The sequence below is a fragment of the Morone saxatilis genome, unplaced genomic scaffold, assembly GCF_004916995.1.
Source record: "Morone saxatilis isolate NCDOM2014 unplaced genomic scaffold, NCSU_SB_2.0 Contig1, whole genome shotgun sequence".
NCBI lineage: Eukaryota > Metazoa > Chordata > Actinopteri > Moronidae > Morone > Morone saxatilis.
In genome coordinates, this window is record NW_023339651.1 from 11,523,621 (window position 1) to 11,524,109 (window position 489).

Below are 489 nucleotides of genomic sequence, written 5' to 3' on the forward strand. Positions count from 1 at the left end.
AGGCCTTCTTGATTTTAAGGGCTGTAAAAAAACTTTTAAAATATACACAGTAGGCCTATATCTCAGCATTTCTCTTCATTTCTGTGAAGAAAATGGAATTCAATTATTAATTACTAGTAGATTACTAGCTTATTATTTAAGCAATAAATGTTGAAGACCTGAACACAAGCTATATTCAGAGACCACTCTGCTAAACAGCCTAAATACAGAGATAAAACAACCAAGGAGCTAATAGAAAAGCCAAGCATAAGGGAGAAGAACAAAATAAACCTATTAGGTATGTGATTGTTAAAACTTTGAAAGAAAACATAATACAGACAAAGGATTGTATAAAAGGTTCCTATAAATATCAGGAAACTCATCTCTCATGCAATATTAATAGGAAATAATTCATCTAAATCGCCCGTTTTACCAGACTTCCTGCTGCTTTTGAGTTCACTATTTGGTTTCATTTCATACAATTCATCAGTTGTTATGTACTGTTATTGT